The sequence below is a fragment of the Dromiciops gliroides genome, chromosome 5 (assembly GCF_019393635.1).
Source record: "Dromiciops gliroides isolate mDroGli1 chromosome 5, mDroGli1.pri, whole genome shotgun sequence".
Taxonomy (NCBI): Eukaryota; Metazoa; Chordata; class Mammalia; order Microbiotheria; family Microbiotheriidae; genus Dromiciops; species Dromiciops gliroides.
The window spans coordinates 132,323,988-132,337,500 of record NC_057865.1 but is presented as its reverse complement, the minus strand read 5'-3'; the positions used below and the strand labels follow the sequence as shown (position 1 = coordinate 132,337,500).

General features: G+C 38.6%; 1 protein-coding gene across 1 annotated transcript in view; it reads left to right on the top strand.

Moving 5' to 3' along the window:
* The first annotated feature begins 415 nt into the window (after window positions 1–415).
* Window positions 416–13,513, top strand: part of MET (MET proto-oncogene, receptor tyrosine kinase) — a 161,042-nt gene continuing 147,944 nt past the window's right edge. The window contains exon 1 of the mRNA XM_043969125.1: window positions 416–748. The gene's annotated coding sequence lies outside the window, so the exon portion shown is untranslated. The remainder of the gene's footprint in view (window positions 749–13,513) is intronic.

The following is a 13,513-nucleotide window of genomic DNA, read 5'->3' as shown; positions in this document are numbered from 1 at the left end:
TAAGAAAGAAAGAAACACAGAGGAGGAGAGAGAAAGAGGGAGCGAGTAAACTCCTTTACCTACAAAGTTTCGCTTTTCCAGGAAGGTTACTGGGAAAGAGGAAAAGAAACTGGCCAGAGTAGCTAGGAGCTGAGCAGGGTCCGGGGCTAGGTTTCCTCTTCTGGACAGCACCAGTGCCCACCTCTGCAGCGCCCTGGGCCCCAAAGGAGAGAGAACTAAGAGGGGCACGTGCAGGAGGAGTGTTAGACAGTGCACCTCCCCGCCCCTCTCGAGCACACACACACACATACACACACACACACACACACACACACACACACACACACACACACACACACACTCGCACACGCGGAACCCGATGCCGGGGTGAGTCACGGGCAGGTCAGGACCGCATGTGGAAAGGGGCGGAGGGAGCCCTCGGACCAACGATTTGCCTTCGGGAACTTCCACAGCGCAGCGGACACCAAGCACCTAAGAGGGGAGGAGCGCTTGCGGACTCTCTCTGTGCCAAGGCTGCCAGGTGACCCGGGAGGGCCTCTCACCTCCTCTCCCACCGTACCCCCTCCCCTCCGCACCGCCCCGAGCGCCTTTGTGTCCAGATGCAGCGGAGACCAGCTTGACTGAGGAATCCAGATGCGGGACGACAGCTGAACAGCTGCGAAAGGAGGGGGGAGGGGACAGGGCGAACGCCTGCGGGTGGTCTTTTACCCCCCGAGCTGCTTCTCTGTGCGGACGTGGGCACCTCCAGGTAAAGACTTGAACCTCTCTTCCAGAATACACCCCCGCCCCAGCCCCTTCTCTTTGTTTGTAACAGGAGTGGTGGGTGAATTGGGCACGGAGAGGGATCGCTGGAGGAGGGTGGAGGGGAGGGGAAGAAGAGTTTTTCGTTGTCAAAAGCTAAAGTTGTGTGGTCAGAATGAAGGTGAAAAGCAAAAGCTATTCTTTTAACATTTGGGGGGTGATGACACCCTGGATAATTCCCTGGATGACTCAGGAGTATATCGTGTGCCTAGGAGTGGGGAGAGAGGCTGTGTGTGTGTGTGTGTGTGTGTGTGTGTGTGTGTGTGTGTGTGTGTGTGTGTGTGTGTGTGTATGTGTATACACCACCGCTATAGATAAGTTTCAGTTGGTGATCTGACTCAGCCTTTACAAAGGGATTCGGTCACTGACCCCGGGCTATGCTGGGAAGATCCGGGCAAAGCTGACTCCTTCCTTGATCAAAACCATGATTCTTTGAAAAGGCAGGTGCATGTGTACACCTTTCTGTATGGGTCCTAATTGTTCATTTCTGGACGGCACACCATACTTGTACCAATGAGTAATTCTTCAGTCTCCAATCATAACCTTATATCAGTGCTTAGAATATGGAAAGGAGAAATTGCTTAGAGCCTAACATTCAGGCAACTGTTGCTGGTATTGGTAGAGAGATGGCTACTGGTCCAATAATTGACAGATACTTTGTGCATTTTATAAATGAAAGTCATTTCACTGAGCACTTCAACAGCACAGAAATCTATATCAAGGCTTGGTTTCATACACTATACCTTTTAGGTTTAAAAAAAAAATCCACTTACTAATTTGGCAGTTGGAAACTGTTCCCATGCTCATGCATGAAGAGTTATACTGCTGTATTTTACCCTTTTTTTCACAGTTTTATGTTTGAAAGAGCACTCTGGCAAAATGAAATACTGTCATCTCCCTTAGGCAAAATAATTAGGATCCATTAATTGCCAAGATATGATGGTCAATGAATATGAGGTGATTGTAAAAACTGACACCGCAAAGAATAATTTGAACTCTGGATTACTCTCCCCAGTTTTAAGAAATGGTCTCATTTTAAACATTGCATTGAAGGCTTACTTTTGAGTTTCTATCAGCCAGACACATGCACATTGCCAGGCAAATGGATTCAATAAAACATTATTTTCCTTTACAGCAAAACTGTTATGGCTGACTAGTGATTTTTTTTCCTGCACAGTGATTATCTAAAAATGATGTACATCATGTTGCTTTTCTGTGCTACTGGAACATGAATTGTGCCCTTATGTAAATAGTGTAAGTGTTGCCTGGATTATTTACAGATATAGCCTTCCCCTTTTTATCTCAAAGGTTATTGAATTTTATCTAAGCGCGGAAACTTCCATAGTCAGATCTAGTAGAGAACTGAAGAGCATTTGTATTCATATTCCGTATTCTTGTTCTTAATTAATTTGCAGTGTTTTTATGAGTTATGATTCTTAAATTGTGGGATAACAATTCCAAATCCTTTATACCATTCATTAGAACTTTTTACAGAACCCAAAATGTGCCTAATCTTTTATAAAATATACAGGTGCTTAGGATAATATTCTGTTCAAAACTTTAAAATGCAATAGATTTGTTGTTAACCTAAATTTCTTCGACTTCTGACAGTTGGGGTCTGCTACATGTAGCTTATGTTCCATAGAAAACCTATTTTTTTGGAGGCCTTGCTTTGTTCCTTTAAGCAACATCTCAGGGCTTCATTTGTATTAGATGTGCATGCCTTCAGCAAACACTGGGTGGGTTTATCTGAGTGATCAAAGGGTCCCAATCAAGTAGACCAAGTTAGAATACATGTTCATAGCTAATATTCACAGCACTTCCTCAGAAGAAAAGATGTCACTTTGCTAAGGCATAAAATTGAAAGGGGAAAGAACTGAAAGGGGGAGTCCTTTTATTTCTCTTTATACCTATCATTTCTTTTATTATAATCCTAGATGTATAAGATTATATATCCTATATCTTAGGATATATCTTAAGATAGCCTATAATCAGAAAGCTATGGGAAATTACTCCATTTCATGCAGATGAAATCCATTTTTAGAGTGAGAATTTTTTTTGGTAGAAAAACTATATATTGAGCTCAAATCAATGTTATTTTCTCCAATCTCATTTTTTTTCTTTCAAAGCAAAACTAAATAACTCAGAAGGAGCAGTTCCTTTAAGGAGAGTATTTGCTTGAGGGTGGCCTTTGAAGCCTGACTGCAACCTAGTAGTAGCCACAGAGCTTGGAGAGTAAGCTTTATTTAATATTGTTTATTCTAGTTTCATTCTTTTTATTTATCACCCATCTCTTTACACATCTTCATCTCAGGCCCTCTGTTTTATCAGAGCTTCTGCCAAGCCCTACAGTCTCATTTTTTTTCTTCCAGTTTCTACTCTGTCAACCTCAGGTTTGGAGGACACTGACTGTCATGTGACAGAGTGCATTTTCATCCCTGCCTTTTCTAGGTTTCCAGTTGTTTCTTTGTAAAAGGAGAAGAAGGTAAATCTAGGAATCCCCAGGCCAAAGAACTTTGTACCTTTAGAGAATTAGCTGCCTTTTCAGTGGCCTTCTCTGTGACAAGACAGAGTATCATCAGCTGATTTAGGAAGGTAATAATAGCAACAAATAAATAATAAAGGTTACTATTAACTGATGTCACTTTAGGCAGAAATGTTTTGACTTCTACTTTCTTCTCTAGTTAACCCCAATCTGTGGTAGAGTGGATTGCATGCATCTGAATCCCTAGCCTGTCACACTCTTGCATAGTTTTATTTAGCAAACATTTGTTGAGCACAGCGTGTGCCAGATAGCATACTAGACTAGCAGGGGGGAGGGGATCCAAAAAATAAAGTTCTTATCCTTGACAATCTTTTAATCTAGCTATCATGGTAAATAACAGACTATAGAATACACACACACACACACACACACACACATATATATATATATATATAAAATGCAGTGATAGACACTAGAGGTGATAGAAAGTATAGATAAGACAGACATAATACTTGCCCTCAGGGGGCTTACAGACAGACTAGTAGAAGGATATGACCTGGCTAGTAAAAGGATATGACACATATACAAATAACTTTATTATAAAAATAGAATCTCTTGGGAACAATTACAAATTGACTTTTGAACAATTGCAAATTGCAAAATGAAAAGAATCTTGTCTATGAATGCTCACTGTAGGCAAGCATTTAGAGTAATCCTGAGTGCAAGGGGGGAAAAAAGAGGGACAGAAGGTTGGTTTTTTTCTGTAAATAAATAATTTAACACACAAAAAGCTATGGTTAGGGACTGGACCATTGATATAGAGAATTTCCATATGAGAAAAAACTCTCTACCAATTCAAGTTGGCACCTTCTCTGCCATTGTTAGGGTTAGAGCATTGCCCAGAGAACTGATACCAAGTGACTTGGGTAGATTCAGACATCTAGTATGGATCAGAAGTGGGACTTTAAACCCAGGTATTATTGATGTCCAGTCTACCATGTGACATGCTGCCTCACTGCCAAATATAGAGACATAATAGGGATAGGCACCAGACCTGTGATTTCACTGCTGTAGGGAACTCACATTCCCTAATACAGTAGAATCGATTTGGAATTATAAGAAAGGAAGTGAACAAGCCTTTATTAAAGTACCTAATATGTGCTAAGCCCTTTACAAATACTTATCCCATTTGTACTTTACAGTAACCTGGAAGGTAGGTGGTGTTTTTATTCCCATTTTACAGTTCAGGAAACTAAGGCAGAAAGAGGTTAAGTGACTTTCCCAGAGTCATACAGGTGGTAAGTGTCTGAGTGTGGATTTAAATTCAGGTCTTCCTAACTTCAGGACCAGCACCCTACCTACCTCTATGTTTCAGACACTTCCTTCCTTTGGAAGGAATGACAGAGGTTATCTAGTCCCACCCACTCATTTTATACATGAAGAGAAAAGTTGCTCAAGGTCACACAGGTAATAAGGGACAGACACAGGCACAGAGCCCAGGTATTCTGATTCCTAATACAATCATCTATTTGCTGTATCATGCCACCAGCAGCTATAAATTTTGGAATGTTTGCTCTCTCCCTCCTCTGAACTAGCCTCAGTGAACTAACTATGTGAGCCATGTCACTTGTATTTTTATGTTGTCTCCTGCTGCCTCGCAGTATACTGGGATTGTTTTTTGGTTTGGTTTGGTTTTGATTTGGATTGCTTTTGTACATGGCTCATTTCCCCTACTGGAAACTCCATGAGAGCAGAGATTGACATTTTTCTTTGTATATTCCATAACACCTAAGATAGAGGCTTGCACATAGTAGGCACTCACTAAATATTTGTTTAATTGAATAGCACCATGATGAAATAGGAAGATTCACATGAAAAAAAGAAACAAAGAGGTCAGGTTATATTGTGTACCTTTCTAATCGATCAATAAACAATCAATCAAATGAGGTAACTTTGTAAAGCTCTCAGCACAGTGCCTAGCATATAGGAGGAGCTTAATAAATGCTTGTTTCCTTTCCTTCCCCTGCCCCCGTGTCAAATAACATGGCAAGTGATTTAAATGAATGATTTTCTTGTGAAAGATCCTAGACTATCACTTGGAAGTAAAAAACTGATCTGTACATCAGTACTTTTCAATATTATTTCATACTATTTCACCTTTAATTCCTAATTTTAACATTGTTAACCTTGCTATAGTTGCTATTCTTGGCAGTTAGATGATGCAGTGGATAGTGCTGGCCTGGCATCTAGAAGACCTAAGTTCAATTCCATTCTCAAACATTTACTAGCAATGTGATCCTGGGGAAGTCACTTAACTATCTACTTCTGTTTCCACAATTGTAAAACGGAGATAAAAACAGTACCTACCTCCTAAGTTGCTGGGTGGATCAATGAGATAATATTTATAAAGTACTTAGCATGGTACCTGGCATATGGTAGTAGGCTTGTTCCCTCTTCCTTTCCCCCCTACCCCACCCCACCCCTCAATCTACAAGCTCCTTAATGTAAATAATCCCTTCCTGAGGTGAAATCTATCCATGCCTTCTTATCCTGTGCAATTGTTGGTTCACATCCTCACATGAATATTCCACAAAGGATCCACCCAATGTTCTGGAAATGTGACACTAGATTTTTTTTTTAACTTGCTGCTATTCCAAAGGCTAAAGTTAATGCAAAGGAGGATGTTTCATAAGTTGTATAACTGATTTTTTAAAAAGCATTTTTATAATAAGAACTACACAGCCATAAGCTCGTGTGATACAAATGCATATCAAGAGAGAAAACAGCATAGTAGATGGACTGCTGACCCTGGAGCCAGAAAAACCTGTATTCGTGCCCACTTCTTGCACATAGTTGACTTCTCAGTGTCCCCAGGCAACCATATAAGTTGTAGAATAGTAACTGATCTACATTGACCGAGAGTTTCCTCAATGGAAGTTTCCTACACTGATGAAATCATGAGTCCAGAAAAAATATTGAAAGGATCATAAGATTAGGACTAGAAATCATCTAGTGAATCTCCCTCATTTTGCAGAAGATGAAACCAATGCTCAGAGAGATTAAGTGACTTGCCCCCTGGGTCAGCCCCATAGCTACTAAGGGGTAGGGAGAAGGAAAACCAGAAAACAGGTCTTCTGATCTCAGCCCAGTATGTTTTCTTCTGTAGCATCCTATCTCTCAAAGAGCATCGATAAAGGTGATAAGTTTTGGCCTTTTCCATTTGGAGATGGATTTAGATCTGTGGACTAGCTCATAATGAAAGGCTGAAAAGGGCATCTCCAGTCCCTTGAGTCATCATCCACTTCTCTCACATCCACTATCTGCAGCACAGCTGGCCAGAAGACAGCTTTGTATGTGGAGAGCTTTCTGCTCCCATTATCAGATTAGGAGCTGTGAGGAATTTTGTACTCTATCATTGTATCAGAAACCCAATACTCAGATATCTCTTTAGTTGTGTTTTACAGTTTAGTTAATACGTCCCAGTTGGGACTTATTGCAATAAAAGTATACAGTAAAACCTGACTGTAATTGGGTTTTGAGGGGCTAAATAGAGTATTTTTATAAGCAGTAAAATGTTTAATTGAAAGAAAATCCTGTGGATTTGCAGCAGAGCTTAAAAGTGAGAAAGCATTGTGAGTGGAATATATATACATATATATATGTATGTATGTGTATATATATATATATATATATAAAATAGCATAATTAGGAATGTGGCATTTGTCATTAGTGATTGTGAAAACTACAAAAGCATGAATTGTGGAAGCTTCTAGGCTCTTTCAACCTTTATTTACTGCAAAACAATGATTATTTGCTATAAAATATATGTATGTATGTGTATACATAAAACATGTGTATTATGTGTATTATATATATGTATATGTATGTACTATTGAAGCATTCTCACTCTGCCCCTTGGCACATTGTATAGATCAGATGGGAGTAAGAGTATCTATGGTTTAGGAATGAGATCAAGGATTCCCGTAGCCCTTTGGATTGTAGGAGTGGGATGGGCTTACTTTTGCCTGAGGAACACTCACTTTCAGCTTTTGGGTTGTGAAAGAAGTGAACAAATACCCTCTGGCTACCTTTCCAAAGCCCCCAAATCACCAGAACCACTATTCCATTCTCAGAAACTTTTAGTCTCTTCATAATCCAAAGAGTAATCCCAGTTAAATGAGATCTGGTCGAGACACTTACAGCCTTATCAATAACATTTTCCCTTATAAATCAGGCAGCGTATGATACTGATCACACTTGAAGGGAATGCTATTAGGGCCATTGTACCACTGTCCACCATACTAACCATTTTATTTTCTCTTTTTTAAAATCTGTTGCCTCCTTTTCTTTAAAAACAACTGCTGTCTCTTTTTCCTCTTATTTTTTTTCACTCCTTTCCTTCCAGTTTCTCCACTTTTCTGTCTAGACCAGTTAGTAGGGCCCTGAGGGGGTTGCTTAAAAGAATAGCATACAGGGCTAAAGTGCCTGCTGTCCTTTCTATGATGTGTTCTAATCAGTTTGTAACAGTGTTTTTAGCTTAACCATTTAAAAACAATCATAGGCTCATTGAAAGTTTTTTAGTGTTGTTTTTTTTTTTTGAGGGAGAGAGAGAAGGAAAAAAAAGGAAAGGAAGAATGAGAAAGAGGGGAAGGAAGGAAGGAAGGAAGGAAGGAAGGAAGGAAGGAAGGAAGGAAGGAAGGAAGGAAGGAAGGAAGGAAGGAAGGAAGGAAGGAAGGAAGGAAGGAAGGAAGGAAGGAAGGAAGGAAGGAAGGAAGGAAGGAAGGAAAAGAAAAGTTATTATATGGTCTTTTACCTCTGTGAGACATTTTTTTGAGTACCCAAATACATAAGCTCCCATGTCTCATATCAACTTCAAGTTCAGTGTACTTCTCTTAATATGTAATCTATCTTATTTTTTTCTCAAATTGAAGTGATTATTTAAGGTATCCGAAGTGTCTGAATCTGTTATATGTTTATGTCTAGATTTTACATTCCAAGTTCTCATATTTGGGGTAAATCCTCCTTTTTGTAACATTTCCCTAGCTTTAAAAAGCTATCTGAAGGGGCAGCTAGGTGGCTCAGTGGATAGAGCACCGGCCCTGGAGTCAGGAGTACCTGAGTTCAAATCCAGCCTCAGACACTTGACACTTACTAGCTGTGTGGCCCTGGGCAAGTCACTTAACCCCCGTTGCCTTACAAAAAAAAAAAAAAAAGGCTATCTGAAATCCTCCCAAGTAATTATTCTTGTCTGAAATTCAAGACTTCTATTGCTTGTTTCAAGTGTCTTTAAATAAGTCAAATCAGTGTGGCAATCTATTTTCCAAGGAATAAAAGCACACAGGTTGTGTGCTAACTTGTTTCCTTTAGTCTTAAAAAATCTTCAAAATGCCCAGGCTAACTGCCTTCAGGAAGACCATTGTGTTGGAGAGGAAGATTATGTACTGTATTTCTTCCTACCATTTTAAATGCAAATAAATAATATATCATGAAGCACTGTGAATATTAAGATCACTGACCTCTTCCTGTTTTGAAAATGAACTTACTGCCTCTGATAGTCAATGCTTAAGATAGCACCCAGGATCCAAGGTCAAAACTAAAAGCAGGTGATTGATGGAGAAAAAAAAGGGGACTTTTCAGTCATTCAAAAAAAAAAGTTTAAGGAATGGGTTCTTCATTTTGAAATAGTTTGTTTTTAGAGAATTAGTAGTACATTAAAAATCTTAAGGAATTTTTGAAAAGCTCTACTTTTCCCCAATCTGAGAAAGAGGAAGGTAAACTGGTTTGTTTTGCAGCAGATAGGTTGCACCCTTCTGTTCCTAATCAGAAGGGGAAGGGAAATCCAGCCAAGCTTTGGGTCCATAAGACAACTCAAACTATCTTTAAAAACATGTTTTGGCTTTGTTGGGTCCCAACATGTGTTTTGGCCAGCACTTTAGCTCTTCAATTTTAAACCTAGGGGTCTTTTAAGGGAAATTTAATCCATGTGTTTCTGATGCACTTAAACTTAAATCATTACCCATAAACTGTATGTCTCTCTAAACACTTTGATGTCCAAGAAATCTTTGAAACCATTTAAGGACCACTTTTTTTGTTTCTGAAAATATGAAGTTGCTTATTGCCTCAGTTCTGTAAATAGGATTGCCAAAAAGTTTGAATTGTGTCTGAAATCATGCAACTAAATAATTATCAGATAGGTTCTTTCCTTGGCAGAATAGATTTTCCTCTGAGTGCTAATGAGTTTTTCTGATGTGACAGGGAAAATCTAAGTATTTTTAAAGGCTTTGTTTCTCAATGGCATTCAATTATAATCGTCTCTCCTCTTCCCCCCCCCATTTATTTTGTGCCAGGGAAATATTTTTATACAACACTGAGTTTTGTTGTGGCTCGTTGTTTTGTTTATACATATATACATACATACATATATATATATATATAAAACCATTGTAATATAAGAGCTTTGTCCATATATTTGCCAATCTACTTTTCCAAAGTGCTTCCTGTTAATGTTATTATCACAAATTAGTGTAAAGGTTCATCTGCCATGTCTTGGCATGAGTTCTTCTCTGAATCAATGACCTTATTTGACAATTTTCAAAAATAGGCCATATAACTTAATTCATAGCATTTATAGAAATTCATTCTTTGCCATGTAGCTGCTTTCTTACACAAAGTAGTACAGAGAATAGAAAGAGATTTCAAAAGCAATTTGACTAAATCTGCAAATGCTACCATTTGCTGTCCAAAAATTCATTTGTTTCCTCTGCCTTCCTCATCATCTCTCCTGCTTTCATCCTTCTACCCCAATTCACCCCTCCCCACCACTTCAACATTCTGACTGATGGAAAACTAAGAACCATAAGGTCAGGTTGTATAAGTTGGGATCTTTAACAAGTTCTAACAGGCTTAGGAAAAGTCGGGATATAATTGTAAACTGCTGTAATGTGTAGGGTTTTTTGTGCTCTACAATAATAGTGGTCTTGCTTTTTAGCTCTAAATTACATGATGACACATCTTTGAACTCTATTGTGTGAAGAAAAACACCTTACTGAAGCTAGATTTCCTGTTTGTGCATGCGTCTTTTCTGGTAACTGAACTTCCCATATGAATGCAGCATAAAAATATAAGGAGAGTTAAAAAGGACATGAGTAGTTTATTTCTCAGTCAACAGAGTTCTTTTTTCCTAATTAAATAAAGGTGCATTTTTAAAAAGCAATGATGACATACAGAGAGTAACACTCCTTGATACCATATTAAGTCTGGGGTTCCCAATTTCCACACTGATTTTGATGTCAGACAACCTTACACATTCAAAACTGTGTTCTATTGTTGCCAAATATGTTACTCTTTGGGGGGAAGGAAAAGCTTCTGTGTTATCACTCACTAAAAATAGGCATTCTCTAGATTTAAATGCTCAAAATGAATATTCTTTAGCGTGCATATCTTCATCAGAGATTTATCCAGTATTTGATTATACACAACACCAAAATTAGGTATTTACATATCTAATTTTAGTCACTAGTTTGAAAATCTTTATTGAATTTATGTTAGTATTCCTCATTTCAGTAGTTAACTAAAGTGACCTTGATAACCACATACATGTGTTTATTTTCTTTTTGTTTGTTTTTTTATTTTGTTTTTTGGAGGTAATTGGAGTTAAATGACTTTCCCTGGGTCACATAGCTAGGGTGTGTCTGAAATGGATTTGAACTCCAGTCCTCCCAACTCCAGGGCTGGTGGTCTATCAACCAAGCCATCTCACTGCCCTTTTTAATAAATATTTACATAAGAACTGAAAATTGTTTCAATTTAGAGATTTTACAGCTTGACAAATGAAAAGATCACATTTCTCTTTAAAAGGCAAAATTGGAAAACTATCATCAAAGTTAAATAATTATTTTATGATTGTCCTTCTTGCCACAACAGCAGAAAATATTTTAATAACTCATGTATTTAGCTATTGAAAGTTTGCAAAGAGTTCTTCTCACAACAACCTGGTGGGTTAGGTAGTAGAAGTATTGTTATGTAATTTTATAGCTGGGCATACTGGATTCATAGTCATACAGTGAGAATTAAAATTGCAGATAACAGAAACAGCAATAGAAGCCTAAGGAGACTGAAGCAATATTTTCAATGACTACTTGTACATAAGAGGCAGACTAAAAGATGTCATCCAGGAAATGTAAGATGGGGAAAAGAGGTAGGCTGGTCAAATGCTACACTTGTACTCAATATTAAAAGATTTAGAGAATGGCCTTCAGAACAGTTGCTATATCCTCTGTATAGATTTATGAGAAGGCAAGGACAAGAAGCAAGCAGGAAAAAAAGGTGTGGATGGATTGGGAAGTGTATCAATATAGAGTGTACACATATCAACCAGTTAACTCATCAATAGAAATCCAGATCTCCCTGCACCTCATTCTTTTCCAGTCCTATTCTATATCTTTATCGTGATCTCTAGTAATTCGATTGCACAGAATTCTGCCAGCACATCAGTCCAACTCAGATTGCACTTCCCTCTCCTGCTCTTGAACCTTTATTTAACCAACTCAATTTTACATCATCTTCTGCCATCAAATCCTTTGCTCCCTTTTCCTGTCACTACCAGTGCCTTGCTAAACACCAACCCTGGATTACTCCTACAATCTGCCTTAACAGTTATTAATCATAGTGCTACTGAACGGTATTGGCAGTACAGCCTTGCTGACTGGAACCACTACAGACCTCTATTATGTAATCTTATTTGGGCACTCACTGACATAAGGCAATCCTTTTACACTTCCATGAATGATTCTACATTGAATTCCCCACAGTGGTTGTTCCAAACCTTACCTTCTCTCCCCAAACCTCCCACACTGTTCCTTCCAGCCTCCCTTTGGGACAAGGACTTCAACTCATACTTTGAGAAAACAGAGGTCACTTGCCTTGAGGTCCCTCTTGGCTCTTACTATACTGCTCAAATTTCCTTGATATTATCCCTGTTTCTCTGCTTCTTCACTCCAGAGTCTGATAAAAGAAAACCCTTCTCAACAAGTCCAATTCCTTCATTTGTGCTCTTGATACCATACTTTCCTGTCTGCTCTTTCAACAGATTTGCCCCACAGTCATCTCCTCTCTCTAATCTTTAATCTCTCCATATTTACTATCTCCTCCCTCACTGATTACAAGTATGTCCATATCTTCCCCACCCTTAGAGTACCTTCATTTGACCTCACCATCCCCTAAATTTCTGGTCCAACATCTCTCCTCCCTTTCACAGCTCAGTGCAAAGAAAAAGTCATTCATGCTCATTGCCTCCACTTCTTCACCTCTTACTTCCCCAACCTTTATCTTCTGATCTCATCACTCAATTGAAATTTCTCTTTCCAAATTTACCAAAGGCCAAATTTAATTGCCTTTTTTTAGCCATCTCCTTCTCTGAAGTATTTGATGAGATTATTTAACATCATTTCCTACTGAATATTCACTCCTCCCTGTGTTTTCACAACATTCTCAAATCTGCTTCTCCTCTTATCTCTCTAGCCACTCCTCAGTATCCTTTGCACCAACATCATAATGTGCCATTCCTTAAATTGGAGGCACACCGCCAAGCATCTTTCTTAGATCCTCTTCTTTCTTTCTCACCTTTCTCTCTCCCCTTCCCAAAATTATCAGTTTCCAGAGGCTCAATTATCATATCTGTGTATATAGTTCCCATATCTATAAAAACAACCATAGCCAATCATGGTTGTACCCTACTTTAATAACTGCTACTAGAGAGAATCATGCTTTCAAATCTGTTGAACTCAGGAATTTCCGAGTCAGCTAAGGCAATCATGCAACCAAACTGTTTGGTGTTAATACGGTGAGCCCCCAAGAATGTTAAACCATCACATACCTAAGGAGAAGAGAATCAGTCCAGGTTGGAAAAAGCACAGATAAAATTCTTTTGCTGATCAGAGTGGGACTGGGCCCATTAGTATCCCCTGTACTTCTAAACTGAATTAGATAGGGAAACCCAGTCTTTCATGCACATAAACACACTAATGAAAATTAAAATTTTTTTAAATAAATATTCCTAAAATTTCTCCTGAACTCCAGTTCTACATCACTAACTGCCTATAAGACATTGTGGTTGTGCCACAGGAATCTCAAATTTAACATGTCCAAAACAAAATTCATTGTCTTTCTCTAAAAATAAACCACAAATACCTCTCTTCCCAATTTCTCTATTTCTTTTGTGATATCATC